Source organism: Protopterus annectens, chromosome 17.part0 (assembly GCF_019279795.1).
Source record: "Protopterus annectens isolate FY-2018-M chromosome 17.part0, PAN1.0, whole genome shotgun sequence".
Lineage (NCBI taxonomy): Eukaryota > Metazoa > Chordata > Ceratodontiformes > Protopteridae > Protopterus > Protopterus annectens.
In genome coordinates this window covers 653,655,730-653,678,837 of record NC_056751.1, presented here as the reverse complement: position 1 = coordinate 653,678,837, position 23,108 = coordinate 653,655,730, and positions in this window count along the sequence as shown.

Below are 23,108 nucleotides of genomic sequence, written 5' to 3'. Positions count from 1 at the left end.
GGCCACCACTGTGATGCCATGCATTTAAAAGCAACAATACGTGCACATGTACAGCATGCATTCTGGGTAGTTGTGTTAGATGTGTGCATGGAATATACTATAGCCATTTCATGCCTGGTGTATTGGCAAGCATCAAAATAAACCATACTCACCAGCTACAGGCTGCTGCCTTGGTGGTATACCAGAGAGACCTACATAAGAGGGTGAGAGATGCGAAGTAAGTGGCCACAACTGAGGCATTGCTACAGGGTGGGTGCAGCATTACAGTACATCAGCAGTACATGTCCACAATACAAGCATGTATGCACATCTGTTTATTACTACTATGCAGCAACAAACTATACATATGAGATGTCAGATATGCATGCTCTACCTGTACAGATACGGATGCATACGCAACAATGGTCCACTGATGTGCCCTGTGGCCTTACATGCACACTCCTCAGCCAGTGTGTGTGTCTAGCAGTTGTTGGCTGTGCGGAAGGGCAGGTGCCATGTGGCTGGTGAGGAGCTCCTCAGCATGAGTCGGGGGGGATGGATGGCATGCCCCCCCCCATTGCAAGGTGATCCCCCCAGACTGCAGCAGCACACCAATGGGCATTGCGAAGCAGGTCAGAACAATAATGCCGGAACTGGTCATAACTGCGGTTGTGCAGTCCAACATCATTGACCCTGTGCACAAGGTCATTCCACAAGGCAGTCCACTCCTGCTGCTCAAGCAGCCCAGTCAAACAGGACAGGGTAGTGCTGGATTAGATAGTTCAGCACTATTTCATTTTCTGCAGCCGAATAAGCAAGTAGCCGCCCATGTGACATCTTGCGTGAAAGACATAAAGATGGAAACAGGTCTGAGCAACTCATAGAGCAAGGTTACCACCATTCTTAAAACACATCTCTGTCACCCCCACCATATCAGAGACAACAAACTATACACACAACTCAGTAGGTATGGCTACAGCTTACCAACCAATGGGACAGATATTGTATTGTACCACACTTTTTGCTATGTGTTTGTAGCCATGTTTCCTGTGTGGAGACTATCATTGCTGGCCTCTTACAGACTATTCACCTGCATGCTATTGTCAGGGCTACTATGGTTCCATATATGCCTGTGGTTATGCTTGCTATGTGATTGCTGCACATCTGACATTCTGTGTTATTGGGGATATCTATGCATGCTGTTGGACATTGGATTATGTAGACTATTACTACCCACATATGTTCTATAACAGTGACACAATAGCATGTTTAGGGAATATGTGCCAGCAGAACCACCTCTCCAAACTCATCTGCCCCTGTTACCAGGCCACATCACATGTGGGACCCACACTGGGGCCTAGTCATGTAGTGGTCCATCACTACCTTCAGGTGGAACCACCTCAGTAGATGTTGTCCCCCCTGGGGGAACACACAGACATGATCCTATCCCCCAAGGTCAGGTCCAGGGTCTGTTCCATATCATACTCCACAGATACATGTGCGATGTGCTACATCACTGTGAGGCACCCAGCACACATTCACAGGGTCCACATGCTCCTCCTGCTCAGCCTCCAGGCCAGGCACCTACTGGACATGGACTGCTATTGTGAGTAGCAGTGGGTGGGAGGCTTGTTCCCACTGTGTCCATAATGGGGCCCATGGGGCTTCCACATCACAGACCACACACACCATTCAGGGTGTTTACCCACCACAAATGTCATATACCACCCCTGTAGGATGTCCTCTATATCTACCGACATGGACCACCTACACAACTATACCTGCCATACTTCTCCATATTCCCATTCCCTACTTTACAGACAAGGGCAATGTGGTCCCAACAAGGGGTTCACATTTGACATACCCGTCCATGTTGCACACACTGACAGCTTTATATATCTGTGTGTATTGCTATGTGTGCTGTTCCCTCACACATAGCATGCAACACTGTGATGGTAATATAGGGGGCATGTATTTCCATACATATGTGTGTGTGTGTGTGTGTGTGTGTGTGTGTGTGTGTGTGTGTGTGTGTGTGTGTGTGTGTGTGTGTTTGTATATATGTAGACATGCGCATATAGATATATATCTATATATGTATAGATATATATGATGTATATATGTGTTTATATATATATGTCTACATATGGGTATCTGTATATCTGTGGACATACATATATATATATATATATATATATATATATATATATATATATATATATATATATATTATGTAATACATGCATTTGAGTGAACAGTAGGTGGCCGATCGAAAATTGTTCAACTGCAGGTCAGCAAATCCACATATGTGCAAACACAATGTAACCGAAATGCAAAATACCCCCCCCTTTTGACCCATGGTAGCACTTGTTTAGGTGGTTGAGTGGTCAGACGTCTGTATGACATTCCGACCGTATGACACCTGGAGATTTGACATTTAGGTTCGGGGAAACCACGATTCGATTATCGGTCGCTCAGTCATATGCATGTATTCTAGCTATAGATATATATATATATATATATATATATATATATATATATATATATATATATATATATATATATGTATATATGTACACATATACATACCTATATATGGGGTACATTCAGACATCAGGTCCACAATCTCAAAACTCCTTCCTGCACAGCTGCATTGTTCTGCCTTGCTACAACACAGACAGATGCCACATATTGACACAGCCTAACATTAGGGGGGAATATGTAGGACCAGATTGCAGATAACCCTATTACACACCTATGGCATTTCAGCTTGCTACTATACAGGTTAACCTGAGTGTCCTGCAAGTGGTGGGCTGTGGAACCCACATGTCCATCATTATGGCACTACTTCCACTGCCAGCTATTGGCCACAGTAATATACATCCCTTCCATTACACACCACACACTATATTGGCATACATCTTGTCAGTCAGTGCTGCACTACACAGTTGATGGGTATGGCCCACTACCCACAGGGACAGACTCTAATGTCCATTGCAGTTGTTCAGCTGAAGATCATTATAACAGCAACACCCGTTGTCACATGTATATCATTCAACATCATTTTCCCCAGTATTATAGACCAGGAACTACAGTCAATTACATGCATATATTCTTCACATACCTATTGTGGGGATGAGGTCTTTTGTGGATAGTATCCTTGTAGGAGGTAGTCTATTTTTCACTCCTTCTCCTGCTTCCTTTGTTGTATTTTCTGGTATTGTTGTGGTTCAGGAGCTGTTGTATGTTTACGGTTATTTTTCTCTTTGACTTTATTTCTCTGTGTCTGCGTCTCTCTCTCTCTCTCTCTCTTTCTCCAGTAAATGGATTGAGCTGCCTGGAATAGATTGCAACATGGCTTTTTTTGTGTGATGCACATGATCAGGTGATGGCCTCTGCACCAATTAGTGTCCTCCACTTGCTACCTGCATGCAGTCAGCTGTGTAGTACTTCCAATTACCACTGTCATGGCAACCCACTACTATGAATCCCTACATCATATGGGCATAGTCCCTTTACCTTTCCTGTATGGTGTACATCCTTCCTGTGTGTGGGCAGCAGTGTTACAGACAGCAGGTAGCAATACCTCTTTCAAGAGGACTTGCACACTCAGGACAGCTGTTTATTTGTATGAGGTTCCAGAAATACAAACAGAGAATGTGAGTACTGTTGTTGTATGCATTGTATAGCACCAGTATTACAGGGCCTGTGTGTACATACTAGTTTAACATGGACTGCAGTCTGTCTGCATAGCTCTCAACTGTGTGCCTATCCACTTTATGAACAGAGATGTGTGTGTTATGTTTTGCCTGTCCACTTCACAGATCTTGTGTCAGATATATCACTGGCTGTGTGTGTGTTGAGTGCTATCAGTACATGGCTACATCTATTTGTGTTTCTGACTTCATATTCCCGACTAAGGGGATATTGCAGACTATCCTGTAAAACCAGTGACTTGCTTAGTGTATGACAACACTATTTCACATATGGGCCTGTGTTCCAGCCTATATCCTCCACCTAAATACTAGGCTTTGTCCACATGACATGCTGTCAGGGGTTGTTGTGTAGTGGCCTGTGAGTATGTCATGCTGCCATTCCTGCCATCATTCCACTGCTGTTGTGGCCCACACACATATTGTGGGGTAGGGTCCATATATGTGTGGGCTTCATCTGCACAGTACATGTGTGCCCTTATGCAGTCCAGAGGCCAGTGTATGTAACAGTGGACTATGCCCCTGCATGTCAGTCTATGGGGGGATGCACTATAACTAACCTAGGCTGTTACAACATGTGGGAGTATCAGTAATAATCTGCCTTAAGGTATCTGAATGTACATTACCATACGATTCACCTTGGGTAAATGCAGGCCTACTGCTTCCTGCCATGCAGACTGTTCTGTTTGACAGCGTGATTGTGCTGGTTTCAGTTATGCCTTGTTATGAAACAGATACAACCCATTGTGTCAACTGAGATATTTACCCCCTAGGGATTGTGTACAGAGTGTAGATAGAGGCTGCTGGACTATACATCTGCATTACTTACTGTTGATTGATTGTTATCATGTAGCCCATTTTGTCTTTACTGTTGTACTACTTGAAGGCCTTGGCCTGGACAGCAACATATGCAATCCATTCCAGAATACTGTATTAATTTATCTGTTTGACAGTTGCATTAGTTTGTTTATATGTATTTCAGAGTCTAAACAGCTATATGACATGGCATATACAACTGTAATAGTACACAAATAAAGCTTTCCCATGTATGCAAACCTGTGTGTGGTGTTATATCCTTTGACCTCTCTGTGGGTATATGTTGCAGGCAACAATTTTCATTTGTATGGATGCCTCATGCAGTGTCCAGTTGGTAAGGTGGCAACTGTAGGAATAGTGGCTGTTCCTTATTGTGTGCACCTTCTACATAAGTATCTTCCTATACATATCTGTGTGTGTTTATGTGTAGTTACATATATATATATATATATATATATATATATATATATATATATATATATGTGTGTGTGTGTGTGTGTGTGTGTGTGTATCTGCATATATGTGTCTGTGTATATGTATATTAGGAATGTTGATTTCTTCCACATTGTACATTCCCTATGGTAGCCAGACTGTACTGCATGATATGTTACTGATACCAGCCTGACATCATACAGGTGGGACTGAGTACTGTTAACATTTTGTGCCCATGTTGTGTCAGGTCCTGGGTATGGGATTTGCAACAGTTGGTATTGTACTGCAGGGCAGACATGTTTGGCTGTGGGGGGGGGATATCTATACGTACAAGACGTATGTTGTTTGGGTCCTCTCACCCCCATTAATGGTGCATGTGGTCAGATATGTTTTTGTTATGTTCTGTTTTATATTTATAAATATATGTTTTTATATAGATATATATATATATATATATATATATATATATATATATATATATATATATATATATATATATATATATATATATATATATATATAGACATATATATGTAGACATACATATCTGTAGATGTATGCATATGTATATATATATATATATATATATATATATATATATATATATATATATATATATATATAGATATATATAGATATCTATATATCTATTTATATATAACTATATACACACACACACACACACACACACACACACACACACACACACACACACACACACACACACACACACACATTTAAATACATTTCCTGTACTGTTGAATGACTGTGCTGGATGATATGTTTCTGAAAACATCAGGCTTATGTATATCTGACATGGCTTAGTGGTAAATCAAATTGGCTATGGTGTGCAGGGTCCTGGGTTCGAGCCTTGTAGAGTCTGTTTATTTTGTTGCTGGGCAGAACAAGGGACGTTGACTGCATAGTGATTAAGGCACTTATAAGCATTTGTAAGCGGGTTTGCTCAGGTTTGCGTGGATGTAAGCACTGCTAAATTCCGGTTACAGTTTCTTATACTGATTTAGCTTCTAAGTTGCTTAACCTGTGTAGGCATTGCTTACCCCCTTGCAAACAGGCTTAAAACAGCTTACTGCTGCTTAAAAGTGCTTACTCCCGCTTACCCCCATGCTAATTTCTTTAAAAGAAAAGAAAAAATGGTTGATAGGAAAGTGGTGAAAAAGGGTCACAAAGAGGGGAAGACAGTAGGGAAAATAGCTAGGGATGTGCAGGAAGGGTGTAGGGAAGGTCCATAGTTGCCCATTTCTTCTACAGCAACAGCTTTGCATATACACTGAATTTGGAGGTAGATTTGGAAACTCAAACCCCTGAGAGAGGGGTGAGGACAACAATAATATGTTGTGTAACCAATTAGACCAGATTACATGCGTCCAGTGGACACGTGTGCAAAATGGACAGCTATATATGAGGCGTGATTTTTTTTTGGGAACAGATTGCCCTTTTTTTTTTCAGGTGAGAGTGGGATGTTGGGGAGGGATAGTAGGTATATTTGGTAGGTAGGTTGGATGGGTTAACAGACAAGACAAACAAGATGCATACAGAGGTGGTATAAGACACATGTTGGGGGTAAACACATTGATGGGGAGGGGTGTTGTGAAATCGGAAGCCCATGAGTCCCCTACTGGAAACAGTGGAACTGAGGTCCCCACACATGGGCAGTCACCACTGCACCTTCACAGCCCCGAAGGTGGCTGTGCTGGGTGCTGAGTCAGAGAGCCAGGCAGACCCTCCAGTTGTGACATGTGGCCCTCGAGCTGGCATAGCAGATCTCAAAACTCCCGGTTGAGCTCGCTACGCACCGTGACCTGGACCTGGAGAGGGGTGACAGGTTCCTGTCCATGCCCGCTCCCAGGGGAGGCATGCCCCATCCCCTGAGGCAATTCCACCCGAATGTGGTGTAGGACCAATGGACAAGGAGGTCCCTGGGTGGGTCTCAGACATGCTGTTGTCTGGTGCCATACCAGCTGAGGTGGGACAGGTGGGTCTGCTGGGACCCGCATTCCCATACGTGCTATGGTGTTTATGTTTTATCAACATATGTGGGTTATTAATAGTCAACACATTCCAGGGTTAGGTATAACAGCATGCATAGATATTCCCATTAACCCAGACACCAGATGTGGAACAGTTGCTTAGCAAATGGAACACATGCATATATGGGACCACAGTGGTAATTACAACAGCATGCAGGTACATTGATGGCACCATGCCACCAATGTTGGAGTACTTCAACATAGCACATGCATAGAAACAGATTTAAATAATTATCAAACAATAAGACATATGTTCCGACATTACAGTTAAGTCACACATACCAATTGAGTTGGGTATTTAGTTTATTGTTGCAGATATGATGGGGGGAGATGTCAATTAGCAGCTAGTATATTCCTGTAGTTCACATTATTTTTGAGTCAGTGCTGTTATCTGTACTTTACAAGTATTAGTACACTACCCTATTGCCTTACTTTAGACAGTGGTATGGCTGTTGACAACTATTAACATGAACTGGTTTTACCTCCAGTATACACCTCTTACCTGGTATACCTGTGGAGGAATTGTTTGTTAACACTAACTGTTTCTACAACATACTCCCAGATCCCAGGTTGATGTTATGCACATACTTGTGCATCTCTTTTTGCACAGACTCTGGCCATGTCTTGACGACATGCAGGTGAACCGGGAGATATTTAGACTATTGCCCTCTTAAACCATTAGTGACTTACAACACTCTTATACAGGATTTCCTAGACAGTGATGAGTGGTATCTTATTATTCAGAGCAACTGCAGCACTCACAATGCCATACAATACCAGAGTAAACAGTACCAGTACAGGGTATCAATCTTTTATTTCTAGGCACAGTGTTCGTAGCTGACGGACCTGTGGGAGCAATGTTTGTTAGCATTATCTGAATGCTGCCACACAGATTACCAGATTCCACATTAGTATTATGGACATACATCTCACTCTGCTACTGTACACACTGTGGTCACAGCTTGACAACATAGGGGTGTAGATGGGACATACTTGGCTTATTACTCTCATACCAGTTTGGGGAGTTGCTAGAGTGACAGGTTTGTTCTTATAGATGTATGACAATCAGTTGTATTTCTTGCTTGCTGCCTAAACATCTGGGATCATCCCACTGATTTCCCAGGGGGACAGGGTGACAGGCAGCAGATATGGGCCGATTTACTGGACATTCTGTGCAGTTGTGGGGTATGATTCTGTATGCAGCCTACTACCACTCCCAGGATTTGAACCATGATTGTGTGTGCTAAAATTACAACAGTTCACATCTCAGTTGCGTGTGCTATTTGGATTTCGTTGTCTAGTTTTTCACTGTTTTCTGTCTATGTCTCTCTCGGTTGTACTAAATGACCTCTGGGGATTACACCAGTCATATACAGACATTCCTACACATTTTATTTACACAGTGTGGGTAACACTGCTTAATACAACAGTACTATTAAGTGATTGCAAGTCTTCATTACCATAGGATACTAGAGTAAACACATGCAGTCCAGCAGTTAGACCTTTATTGTCAGCCTATTATGCTTTATTTACATACAACCTATATGAGATTCTTCCTGCAGGATTCTCTGGTGTATGCAATACTTGCCTTAAACAATACAGGTTTTATACAGGCAATTAACTTACTAATACTTTTAGATTTATTTCCTATGACAGTACATGCAAGAGTATTACTAACCTGCCTTGCGTCTCAACCTCTCCAAGTGACATCCATGGGCCTCCTGGTTCACAGCCTGTTCACTTGCTTCTGTGAAGGACATAAGAGGAATATTTAGCCATACCTATCCATAATATACATGAGCTGGCAATTATTAAACAGGTAGTGGAGTGATACTTACACACAGCTGGGACCTCCCCTATCCTCCTAGCCTCTTGGGTCCACTGATCCAAGAGATCCCACTTTCACCACTTCAGGTCAGCACAGTGATGCCTGACCTGTTCACCAGTTTGGGGTATGCCAGTGGCACTGGTTAGGTCATGGGCGAGATGGTCCCAGGCCTCCTCTTTATATTGGGAACCCTGGTAATGGCCCTGCAGCAGTCTCTGGTCATGGTCTTTCACAAGAAGTCCTGCCATGACTCTGGACTCCTGGATGTCCCAGTGCTGCAGCCGAAAGTGCACACCCTCTCCCATTCCAGACATAGTGCCTGCAAGGGGAAGCTACAACCAGTTATGAGATGTATTCCCACCTGCTGGATTTAAATTGGGCTGATTTCCTGCTCTTTGCCATGATTGGACAGTTTTGAAAAGGCTAAACTATAGGCAAACCTGCTTACCTAAAGTTGGCATTGTTAAAAGGGTTATACCAATGGGCAAATTGCGTTAGCTGGCCTACACATTGCTTACACTTACTAAGCTGGGCTGTGCAATGCTTAGCGTTGCTTAATATTTAATTTGCATTATATTTGCTTTTTAGCATTGTTTTATTATTCATTACATGTTATATACATGTCTGGTATCCATGATTCATGTGTACATACACTGTATGGGGTCCTTGTGTTTATTAAGGGACTTCAACACTTTATTACAATTACACCTCACATCTGGGCTTACTGCAGTACTCCAGTTCACATATTTATGTTATGTAGTAGGTTATACAACATAAGACTGTATATAGATTCCTTTCACATGTTCAGTTTGATTTTCCTTTAGTGAGGATTTGTTTGGTGATACCTCCATTTTTGTATACTGCTGTGATGGCTTAGTGGTTAACTATTGTGACTGCAGTATACAGGTCCTGGGTTCAAGACCTGCAAAGCTGTTTATTTTGTTTCTGGCCAGAGCAGCAGCTGTTGCATACAGAGTGATTAAGACACTTTTAAGCACTTGTAAGTGGGTTTGCACAGGTTTGTCCAAGGGTAAACTTTGGTTAAATATGCTTACAGAGAGTTAGCTTCAATATTGCTTAACCTGTGTGCACATTGCTTACCCCCATGCAAACAGGCTTAAACCCTCTTACTAGTGCTCAAATATGCTTACTCCTGCTTGCTACTGCTTAATAGTGCTTACACTTGCTTACTAGTGCTTACTCCCACTTACCACTGCACTAATTTAGACAGTAATGTCTAATGGTTCTTGGGAAGATGGGGGATTTGGAAGCTGTATGGAGTTATCATTCATTACACATTTTTCCTTCCATTTGTATCTCTGATTCCTGTGTACTTATGCTATATGGGGCACGTGTGATTATCTGTGAACTTTGCAACATTATGACAGTGACACCTCACGTCTGCATTTAATGCAGTACTCCAGTTCACAAATATATGTTATTTAGTAGGTTATCCAACTAAAAATATTGGTCATAAAGTGATTTGACATGGACAATGGAATGTGCTGCAGTGAGACTCGAACCGGAAATGACTGCTCATAAGGCAGAATGCTCTGCCCACTACATTACTGCTGTACTGCTTCATTTGCATATATCTTGCTTTTTATCCTCTTTTGCCATTTAAGCTGCATTAACCAAAGCTAAGTGATGAGCAGACCCATGCACCTACGGTTAAATTTAATCTGTTTCATAAAAAAAAATCTTTATATTTGTTGTTTTAACTATTACTCTTGTACATGTGGGGGGATGTTGCTTGGGGTATGTATACACCTATAAGCAGTCTCGCTCATTCTTTTATGACTTGTCTACTGTTCTTCATTGCAGGGGCATGTATATTCTGAGAGCTCTGCTCTCAGACATGCCCCCTGCACTGTTACATGCTCCATGTAAGATTAGGAGCTCAGGCAGAGTGCCTTTGTTAATATGCATGGCGTGCTGCCATCCTGCTCCTAAACGGCCACTTAGTCCTGTATGGAAGGATAGTGAATCTGGGGGCTGAACCTCTGGATTGTGATGTTCGAGGTTTTGAAGTTTTAAAATTAAAAAGTGGATCCACTGTAATGTAGGTGAACTTGATATTATGCAAGATATTTCCCGCAACACATTCCAGATCCCACATATTCCTCACATGCTTATCTATATGTGTGTATATGTATATATATATATATATATATATATATATATATATATATATATATATGTTTACATATATATATATATATATATATATATATATATATATATATATATATATAAAACTAGAGAGAAAGAGAGAGAGAGAGAGAGAGAGAGAGCACATTATTTTCATCATTATAATCCTTCGCTATCTTGTGCAGTTTGAAGTCCATCATATTAGTTTCTTTAACTGCCCACTTCTTCATAAGTGTCTCAGACAACAATAACATCCTGCAGTTGAAGAGAAATAGCTTCCGATTCATCTTTTTTTTTAGGATTAGAATTGAATTAGTTATCATGTTACTGCTTATTTGTCTCTAAACATTTGTAATGATTATGTCCATTGTTTGATGAAGTTCTCATTTGTAAGTATAGAAACATTTACTACATAGTTTATTTTATGTCTGATTCACACTTTTTGTCATCTTTAAGTTAATTTCTCTCTTTCATTTACAGTTTTTATGTTGTAACTAAATTTCTCTAAACCAGCCCTCTTTCACAGAGTGGGCTTCATATTTATTTACAAATCTTGCTATTTTGCTATGCCCCTTCTAAAAATAATGTACTATTCTTGCATAACTCTGGTGTGATCTGCAGTTGTATGGGTACATCAGCTGTTGCCTGGCCTTTTGAGTAGAAATTAGACTACTTGACAATTTCTTTAGGATTCTCCTACTGTCTGTTTTTCCCAAAACTTAAGACCTAGCAAGAAAATAATATGTCCATTTTTATTCTTAACACCTTGAAATGTAACCCATTCCATTTCCTTGTTCTGTAAACCTCTAATGTTTAAATCCATCAGTTGTAGCATTTATGTAAAAAAAAATCCTAATCTTGATTTTCCTTACTTGCTGTTCCCTTCCCTATGTCTTCAGCTACCTTTTTTTCCACCATCTTTGACATTTTCATCCCTTAGGAAAATGAAGAGCATGCAAAATACTTACTGAAACAGTATTTATCATAAATATGCCTTCCTTAGACTTTTTCTTCCTATTAAGGAAGGCAGACACTGTTCTTCCATTTAATTATTCGCAAGTAGCTTTTTCCCCTGTAGAAATTCATTATATTTTTGAATGTTGCAAACCTTTAACACATTTTACCCTATGGATTATATCAAACCAACCCTTTCAATTAACATATACTGAGTATTATTTTTTTCTGCCTCTATTAAGCAACAAATCAAATGTTTCCATATACTTTTCCCTTTTGTTCCAAAGACTACCAATATTTTCAAAATGCTTTTTCTGCAAATACATATATCCTCATGTTAAAAAATCATGCTCTCTCTTTCTCGCTCTGACTACAAACATTACACAATAAATTATTAGGGTGGTAGGACTCATGTCCTGTGTTCTTTACTTTACAGACATTTTAATGTCTTACTGTAGTTTCTTATATACCATGCCATCATGTCCAAATTCTTCACACTTGAAGTTGTGTTTGTCTTGACCAGGATGCTGACTATTCCCTGAAAACTAACTCCTGGAAGATATATAATATTTTCCATCCTTTCTTCACACCTTTTCCTCCAAAACTCATGTGGTAAATATGAAGCACAGAAAGGATGGGCTCAGATATTGACAATACAGAACACAACCTATGTAACTGGACAGTAATATTGCCCCTCAAGCAGACAACATTCTATGTGTCCCAGTCAAGCCTAATTACCCTCCTAATTTCTCCTGGAATTGCTCCACCAGATTTGCAGCCAATGCGGATCATTTGAGCATCTCATGGCCACATGTCAGCCTTGGTGCTATGTGGGGCTGTAATAACCTCCACCTTTGTTTCATCCCCCTCCATTGCATTCATCAGTTACATGTGAGGACTACTCCCCTTGAAGTACCACACCTCCCTACAAGGAACACCTACACAAGCACGCTATACCTTGGGATGGACATCAACATCCTTCCCTGCCAGTGCCTTAGCTGACCAAGCCACCAATTGAATCCCAGTCACGTGACCATTATAAAGGCTTTATCACTCTACACCATGCCACTGGCTGTGAATGATAATGTTGCTGAGATTTGTACCCTCATTTCTGAAACAAATCTGTTCTCTCTTTTGCAAAGGGTAGAATACTGCCAGAAAAGTAAAAGTTCAATTCGAATTAAATCTACAACTCCTCTAATGCATGTAGGACTTACAATTAATCTTGTAGAAAACATCTTTGGGCAAGCAGAGAAAATTGTCCAACATTCCAACACCTACAATCCTACTGCATCCAAAAAAGCCACCTTATACAAAACTTTTTTCCTCAGGAATCTAAGACTGGGATCTAATGAAAAGAAATTGCAACATTTTCACTCCATTTTTACCTGACAAAAAATATATCCTATTCCCCTAAACAATGCATATTGCACCTTTGTTTGATAGCTGTACACTGTCTAACTGAACTCAGTGTTGTACTTCTCTCAGTCCATACTTTAAGCCATAAACCATTCATATTTAACCCATTCAGCTTTTGACAGTGATAATTCAACATTTGATATTTTGACTCAACAACACTTCTGCTTTTCTTAATGAAAGCCTCATTATGCTCTTCTCCAAAGAAAATATCAGAAACAGGAAACTAAGTTTATTGGCAATGAATCATTCAGCAGTGTTTTGCACACTTAATAACACTGAAGTCTGCAATTCGGTCACCATGGGCGGCACAGTGCCAGGGCACTTCTGTAGGCTAGGTTTGTAAAGGCCCCAGGGCCATTACCCTAGTACATACCTATGAACATATGAACCAGGACAACACCATCATTATCTTTCTGACTTTCTGGAATATCATATATGACATCACACACCTCCATGTTTCTGTCCTCCTGAATAATTCTGAAAAGAAACTCCTTCTGTCTTCATCAAAAAGTTGGGAAATTTCCCTGTTATCTTAGAAAAGTATACTGGTATAACAAGCACTTCAGGCTTTCATAGAAAATGGACTATAGGCCAAATGGGAACTATACATAAAAAGAATAAACAAGTAACTAAGTATGTTTAGTGTGTAAGAGGTACAGGATGGTAAAGAATGTGACAAAGGGAACCAAATATAAGAGACGATGAAAATAGGAGCTATTACCAAAGACTAAGAAGATGTTATCCACAGGTGCAAGTGGGTCATGTAACAGGAAAAGAAAATGAGTTGTTGTGTTCAGAAGGTTTAATAGTATATGTAATGAAGTTTGAAAGCAGCAGGAATGTCAGGTGGGTTATTTGGCAAAGAAAAAGACAAGACAAGATATACACAACTGTATCATTTTTCAGAGAAATCGAAAATGGAATAGGATTGATTGTAATGTCTGTTGATAGGACTGAAAAAAAATTAAAGGTATCTTGGGTGCAGAATATTCATGGAAATTTTATCATGACTCTAGAAATTAATTTAAAAAGTCATTTGAAATGACAGATTTCCATAGAAAGTTGCAGCAGGAAAAGGGAAAGTGAATAGATATAAGAAGGGAAAGGCATAAGGAGAAGGTGGAACTGAATCTTTTCAGGGGATGCTGAGAAGCAGGTGAGCATGTGAGATAGACTCATACCTTGTGACATATATATATATATATATATATATATATATATATATATATATATATATATATATATATATATTTTTTTTTTTTTTTTTTTTGCTGGTTACCTCACTACACACTTTTTTGTTGGCTATTCATTGAAAGAAAACTTACAGTAAGTTGACTAGAAAAGGTAGAACTATGTGAATAGCTCACTGGACAATGATTCAGTAACAGCAACATTTTGATGAGAAAGGTCTGGTTGGAGAAAAAGAGCACAGAGATTTTGTGAATGCAAAAGGAAGAATGTAACAACACAGGAGAATCAATATATCTGGTATCACAGGTCTTAGAGAAAAACATGGAAAACAGCGCAGACTTGGAGGCAGTTTGGTGAGGTACAGTTAAGGAAGCAACTGGGGGATGAGTGATGGAGGCTGTAAGAGACATAAACCCCAGAATTCAGTAAGGTTCTGTGCAGGAATAGCTTATTTCTGCATGGAAGCGACCGTTTAGGAGCAGCATGGCAGCGAGCCATGCATAGTAATGAAGGTGTGCTGCCTCAGCTCCTAAACAGACACAGAGCATGGACGAGTGCGGGGGGCATGTCTGAGAGCAGAGCTCTCACAATATACATGCCCCCGCAGTCAAGCACTGCCATTTGGCAATTACAATGAGCGAGACCACTCATAGGGGGTTGCATACCCCCAACAGCATAGATTAATGCAAGAATGTCAAGATATGTGGCACATACGTCTGGTCTGTCCCTCATTTACCCTGCCAAACCACTGGGATGATCTCATATGAAATAATGGCAAACAAATGAGTGTCAGACATCAAAACCGTCTACATAAAAACAAATCCCATTACCCTAGCAACATCCCCCCAAGTTTATAAGACCAATATTTAAAATATAATAATATAAACACTTTTTTATCAAACAGATTAAATTTAACCATAGGTGCATGGGTTTGCCCTTACTTAGCTACTTATACTGTAGCTTAAATGGCACAAGAAGATAAATATCAAGATACATGCAACTAAAGCAGTACTGTAATAGAGTAGTGGTCAGAGCATTTACCTTACAAGCAGTCATTCCCAGTTCAATTCTCACTCCAGTCAATCCCATTTTCCATGTCAAATCACTTTATGAACAATATTTTTGTTGTATAACCTACTAAATAACATATATTTGTGAAATTGAGTACTGCATTAAATGCAGATGTGAGGTGTCATTGTAATAATGTAAAATACACAGATAAACACAAGTTATCATACAGTATATGTACACATTAATCAGAGATACAAATCAAAGGTATAATGTGTAATGAATGATAAATCCATAGAGTGTCCAAATCCACCACCTTCCCAAGAACCATGTTACACTTCTGTCTAAATTAGTGCGGGGGTAAGCTGGAGTAAGCACTTGTAAGCAGTAGTAAGCGGGTTTAAGCCTCTTAGTGCTGGGGTAAGCAATGCATACACAGGTTAAGCAATATTGAAGCTAACCCTCTGTAAGCATATTTAACCAGAAGTTAGCATTGCTTACCATCATGCATACCAGCTCAAACCTGCTTACAATTGCTTAAAAGTGCCTTAATCACTCTGTATCCAACAGCCTCTGTTCTGCCCAGCAACAAAATAAACAGCCCTTGCAGGTCTTGAACCCAGGACCCTGTACACTATAGTGAACCAGTAAGCCATCACAGCACTACATAAGACTGAGGTATCACCAAACAGATCGTTCCTATAGGAAAACCAAACTTAACATGTGAAAGGAATCTATATACAGTTTTATGATGTATAACCTACTACATAACATCAATATGTGAACTGGAATACTGCATTAAGTCCAGATGTGAGGTGTTATTGTAATAAAGTGTTGAAATTGCCTAATAAACACAAGGACCCCATACAGTGTACGTACACATGAATCATGGATACCAAACACATATGTAACATGTAATGAATAATAAATCAATGCCAAACAGCAAATATTATGCAAATTAAAAATTAAACAACCCTAAGCATTGCACAACCCTGCTTACTAGGTGTAAGCAATGTGTAGGCCAGCTAAATCAGTTTGTCCATTGGTATACCCCTTTAAGCAATGCCAACTTTAGGTAAGCAGGCTTGCCCATAGCTTAGCATTTCAAAACCGTCCAATCATGGCAAAGTGCAGGAAATCAGCCCTATTTAAACCCCACAAGTGAGAATACATCTCATAACTGGTTGCCGCTTCCTCCTGTAGCCACTATGACCGGTGTGGGAGAGGGAGTGTGCTTCCAGGTGCAGTGCTGGGGCATCCAGGAGTCCAAAGTCATAGCAGGACTCCTTGTTAAAGACCATGACCAGAAACTGCTGCAGGGCCAGTACCAGGGTTCCCAATATAAAGAGGAGGCCTGGGACCATCTCGCCCATGACCTCACCAATGCCATTGGCATACCTCGAACTGATGAGCAAGTCAGGTATCACTATGCCAACTTGAAGCAGATAAAGAGGGAGCTCTTGAATCAGTGGATCCAAGAGACTAGGCAGACGGGTGATGTCCCAGCCATGTGTATCAGTCTACTACCTGTTTAATAATTGCCAGCTCATGTGTATTATGGATAGGTATGGCTAAATACTCCTCTTATGTCTTTGACAGTGGCACATGAGTGGACTGTGAAATGGGAAATCCATGCCTGTAGATTGCAAAGGTCGCGTCATGAGGCAGGTTAGTAATACTCTTGCATGTACTGTCATAAGAAACAAATCTAAATGTAGTAGAAAGTGAATTGCCAGTATAAAACCTGTATTGTGTATGGCACGTACTGAATAAACCAGACAATATGACAGGAAGAGTCTCATATAGGTTGTATGTAAATAAAAGGTTAACAGCCTGATAATAAAGGTCTAACTGCTGGACTGCTTATGTTTACTCTGGTATCATACAGTAATGTAGTGTTGCAATCTCTTAATAGTACTGTTGTATTAATCACTGTTACCCACACTGTGCTACATAAATAAAATGTGTAGAAATGTCTGTATATGACTGTTGTAATCACAAAAGGTCATATTTTACAACTGAGAGAGACAGACAGAAAACAGCCAAAAGATAGACAACGTAATCCAAATAGCACACTCAACTGAGATGTGAAGTGTTGTAGTTTTAGCCCACACAGCCACGGTTTGAATCCTGGGAGTGGTAGTAAGCTGTATGCAGAATCATACCCCACAACTGTACAGATATCATCAGAAAGTCCAGATAATGTGTGTAAGTCCCCTGCCTGTCACCCTGCCCCCCTGGCAAATCAGTGGGATGATTCCAGAAGTTTTGGCAGCAAATAACGACAAACAACTGATTGCCAGACATCATAACTTTCAGGAATATATCCATAAGAGCAAACCTGTCACTCCAGCAACTCACCAAAGTGTTATGAGAGTAATATGCAAAGTAGGTCCCAACTCCACCCCCACGTTGTAAAGCTATGACCTGAGTGAGACGTATGTGCATAATAATAATGTGGAATCTGGTAATATGTGTGACAACATTCAGGTAATTTTAACAAACATTCCCCCCACAGGTCTGTCAGATACAAAAACAGTGCCTAGAAATAAAAGATTGAAATCTTGGACTGCTACTATTTTATCTGGTATTGTATGGCAGTGTTAGTGTTGCAGTATCTCTGACTAATAAGGTATTACTCATCACTGTCATCCACACAGTGCTACATAATAAAACTGTCTAGCAAACCCTGTAAAACCATGGGAGACTTATATAAAGAATTCAGAGAAAAGATACACAGCAAATGTCTATATAGCACACCCAACTGTGATGTACATGGTGTTATATTAGCACACACAGCCATGGTTCGAATCCTGGGAGTGGTAGTAAGCTGTATGCAGAATCATACCCCTCGACTGTACAGATCTGTATGAAATGTCCAGAGAATTGGTCCATATTTGCTGGCTGTTGCCCTGTCCCCCTGGCATATCACCGTGCTAATCTCTGACATTTAATGTCATATAACTGACTGTCAGGCCTGTAAATATTTGGAAAATGTCTATGAAAACAAACCTGTCATTGTACAACTCACCAAAGGTTTATGAGGGCAATAGTCAAAATATGTCCCAGTTTCACCTGCATGTTGTCAAGACATGCCCAGAGTTTGTTCAATAAGAAATGGAGAGGTATGTTGCATAACATCAACCTGGAATCTGGGAAAATGCGTAGAAACAGGTAGCGTTAACAAACAATACCTCCACAGGTATATCAGGTAAGATGTGTATACTGCAGGTAAAACTCAGTTCATGTATCATGTATATAGTTGCCTACATCTGTACCACTGTCCAATTAAAGGCCATAGGGTAGTGTAATAATACCTGTAAGGTACAGATCACAGCACAGACTAGGAAAGTAATGAGAACTACAGGGATATACAAGTTGTTAATTGACATATTTCTCTCTCCCCCACCATATCTGCTATAATAAACTAAATACACAACTCAACTCAATGTGCACTATTAAATCTACTGTTGGGCCATATGTCCTATTGTTTGATAAATATTGAAATTTGTTCTATTCATGTGCCATGTTGAAATACTACCACATTGGTGGCATGCTGCCATCAATGTACCTGCATGCTGTTGTAATGGCCACTGTGGTTCCATATATGCATGTGTTCTGTTTGCTATGCATCTGTTCCATATCTGGTGTTTCAGGTTAATTGGAATATCTATGCATGCTGGTATATCTAATCCTGGAATGTGTTGACTATTACAAACCCACATATGTTGTAAAATTAAAACACCATAGCACATTTGGGAAGGCCGGTCGCAGAGGACCCACCTGTCCCACCTCATCTGGCCATGGCACCGGGCACCAGCACGTCTGAGGCCCACACTGGGACCTCCTCATCTGCTGCTCCTGCACCACCTTCGGGTGGAACCACCTCAGGGGATGGGCTTGACCCCCCAGGAGCAGGTGCGGACAGGATACTGTCAACCATCGTCAGTTCTGGGGTCTGGTGTGTAGCGAGTTCCACAGGGAGTTTGGAGATCTACTATGCCAGCTTGAGGGCTGCATGATGCAACTAGAGGGTCAGTCTGCCCCTCCTACTCAGCCCCCAGCACAGCCACTTTAGGGGCCTGAAGGTGCAGTGGTGACTGACAATGGGTGGGTAACTCAGTCCCACTGTTTCCACTAGGGGGCTCATGGGCTTCTGACTTCCAAACACCCCACCCCATCCAAGGTGTTTACCCCCACATGTGTCATATATTGCCCCTGTATGCTGTCTTGTCTGTCTTGTCTGTTATCCTACCCAACCTACCTCCCCAAATATACCTACTATCCCACTCCAACATCCCACTCTCACCTTAAAAAAAAAGGGCAATCTGTTCCCCCCCAAAAAATCTTGCCCCATACATAGCTGTCCATTTCGCACACGTGTACACTGGACACATGTAATCTGGTCTAACTGGCATTGCAACATATTATTGTTGTTCTCACCCCTATCTCAGTGGTATGAGTGTCCAAATCTACCTCCAAATCAGTGTATATACACAGCTTGTGCCGTAGAACAAATGGCAGCTATGGACCTTCTCTACACCTGTCCTGCATATCCTTAGCTATTTTTCTTACTGTCTTTCCCTCTTTGTGCCCCTTCTTCACCACTGTCCTATCAACCCTTTTTCATTTCTTTTAAAGAAATTAGCATGTAGGTAAGTAGGAGTAAGCAATTATAAGCAGCATTAAGTGGGTTTAAGCTTGTTTGCATGAGAGTAAGCAATGCATACACATTTTAAGAAATTTAGAGGCTAACTGAGTATAAGAAACTGTAACCAGAAGTTAGCAGTGCTTACCTTCGCGCAAACCTGTGTAAACCCACTTACAACTACTTAAAAGTGCCTTAATCATTCTTTATCCAACAGCCCTTGTTCTGCTCAGCAACAAAATAAACAGCCTTTGCAAGGCTCAAACCCAGGACCCTGCACACCATAGACAAAGTGATTTACAACTAAGCCATGTCAGACATACTTAACCCTGATGTTTTCACAAACATATCATCAAGCAAAGTCATTCAGCAGTACAGGAAATGTATTTATACATGTAGATGTATGTGTGTGTGTATATATATTTATATATATATATATATATATATATATATATATATATATATATATATATATATATAAATATATATATGTATATATATATATATATATATATATATATATATATATATATACATGCATCTATAGATATATATGTCTACATATATATGTCTATATATATATATATATATATATATATATATATATATATATATATATAGTATATATATATATATATATATATATATATATATATATATATATATATATATATATATATATATATATATATATATATATATATATACATATATATATGTGTGTGTGTGTATGTATATACAGATATATATCTATAAATATAAAAGAGAACATAACAAATACATATATGACAAAAGGCACCATTAATGGGGGTGAGGGGGCCCAAGCTAAATACCTCTTGTAAGTATTGATATCACACCCTCCCCCACAGCCAAACAGATCTGCCCTGCAACACAATACCAACTGTTGCAAGTCCCTTACCCAGGACTCTACACAACATGGCCACAAGACATTAACAGTAATCCATCCCACCTGTATGATGTCAGGATGGTATCAATAACATATCATGCAGTACAGTCTGGCTACCATAGGGAATGTGCAATGTGTAAGCAATAAACATTCCAAAGATACATAGACACACGCACATATATGTATACACACACACACACACACACACACACACACACACATATATATATATATATATATATATATATATATATATATATTTATATATATGTACATACAAACACACACATATAAATAGATAGATAGATAGATAGATAGATAGATAGATAGATAGATAGATAGATAGATATTTAACTACACATACACACACACATAGATATGTTTAGGAAGATACATATTTAGATGGTGCACAGCATATTAACTAGCCAGTTTCCTACAGCTGTCACCTTTTCAAATGGACAGTGTATGATTCACTCATACAAAAGACAATTGTTGCCTGAAACATATACACACAGAGAAGTCAAAGGATATGACACCACAAACAGGTTTGCATACATAGGAAATGTTTATTTGTGTACTATTACAGTTGTATATGCCAGGTCATATAGCTGTTAAGTCTTTGAAATACATACTAACTGAGTAATGCAACTCTCAAGCAGATCATTTTATACAGTAATCCGAAAGCATAATATATGTTGCTGTCCAGGCCAAGGCCTTCAAGTAGTACAACAGTAAAGAAAGACTGGGCCAGAGGATAACAATCAATCAACAGTAAGTAATGCAGATGTATAGTTCAGCAGCTTGAAATTACACTCTATTTTCAACCCCTAGGGGGAAAAGAATTATGTTGCCACAGTGAGGATGTCCCTGTTACATAACAATGCTTAACTGAAAACATCACACTCACACTTACAAACAGAACAGTATGTATGACATAAAGCACTAGGCCACCAATGTTCCCAAGGTGAAATGTATGGTATTGTACAGCCATATACCGTAAGGAAGCTTATACCGATATCCCTCACATGTTGTAACAGGCTAGGTTATATATGGTGCATACCCCTCCCCCATAGACTGTCTTACAGGGGCATATAACACTGTTACATACACTGACCTCTGGACTGCAGAAGGGCAGACATGTTTTGTGCAGCTGAAGCCCACATATATATGGACCCTACCCCATAATATGCAATGGGGCCACAACAGCACTGGAATGATGGCAGGAATGCCAGCATGACATAATCAGAGGCCACTACATAACAGCACCTTACTGCATATCATATGGACAAAGCCTGGTATATAGGTGGAGGACAGAGGCCGTAACACAGGGCCGTATGTGAAATAGTATTGTTATACACTGAGAAAGTTGCTGGTGTTACAGGATAGTATACAACATACCCTTAGTCAGGAATATGAAGTCATAAACACAAATGGATGTAGCTATGTACTGATAGCACTCAACACACACAATGCCAGTGCTATATCTGACACAAGACCTATGTCGTTGACAGACAAAACATAACAGGCATACCTCTGGCCATCATGTGGATAGGCCCACAGTTGAGAGCTATGCGGACAGACTATATTCCATGTTAAACTAGTTTGTACACACAAACCCTGTAACACTATTGCTATACAATGCATATAACACTACTCACACTGTCTGCAGGTTTGGAACTTTATGCAAATATGTAGCTGGCCTGAGTCTGCAAGTCCTCTTGTAAGAAGGTATTGCTATCTGCTGTCTGTAACACTGCTGCCCACACACAGGAAGGATGTCTTCCATACAGGAAAGGTAAAGGGATCACTCCCACATGATGTAGAGATTTATAGTACTGGGTTGCCGTGACAGTGGTAATTGGAAGTACTACACAGCATGCTGCCGGCAGGCAGCAAGTGGTGGACACTGATTGGTGCAGAGGCCATCACCTGATCATGTGCATCACCTACAAAATCCATGCTGCAATCCATTCAAACCAGCTCAATCTGTTTAGTGGACAGAGACCGATAT